Below are 348 nucleotides of genomic sequence, written 5' to 3' on the forward strand. Positions count from 1 at the left end.
GCTGCACATCTGCTACATATGAGTGGGGAGGCCTAGGTCCAGCCTGTGTGTGCTCTTTGGTTGGTGGGTCAGTCTCTGAGAGCCCCAAGGGTTAGTTGACTCTGTTGGTCTTCCTATTAATGACTCTGTTAGGCTTACAGAAAGGTGTCTAGCATGGCTATCCTCTGAGAGGCTCCACCCAGGAGATGACTCAGACAGATGCAGACACCCACAGCCCAACTGTGGATGGAGCTTGGGGATTTGTACAAGAGTAAGAGGAAAGATTTCAGGGACTGAAGAAGATAGGTACCTCTACCTTTATACAATACAATTGTTAAATGAAAATGAAAAACATAATTAGCATTAGAT

This window comes from Mastomys coucha, unplaced genomic scaffold, assembly GCF_008632895.1.
Source record: "Mastomys coucha isolate ucsf_1 unplaced genomic scaffold, UCSF_Mcou_1 pScaffold19, whole genome shotgun sequence".
Taxonomy (NCBI): domain Eukaryota; kingdom Metazoa; phylum Chordata; class Mammalia; order Rodentia; family Muridae; genus Mastomys; species Mastomys coucha.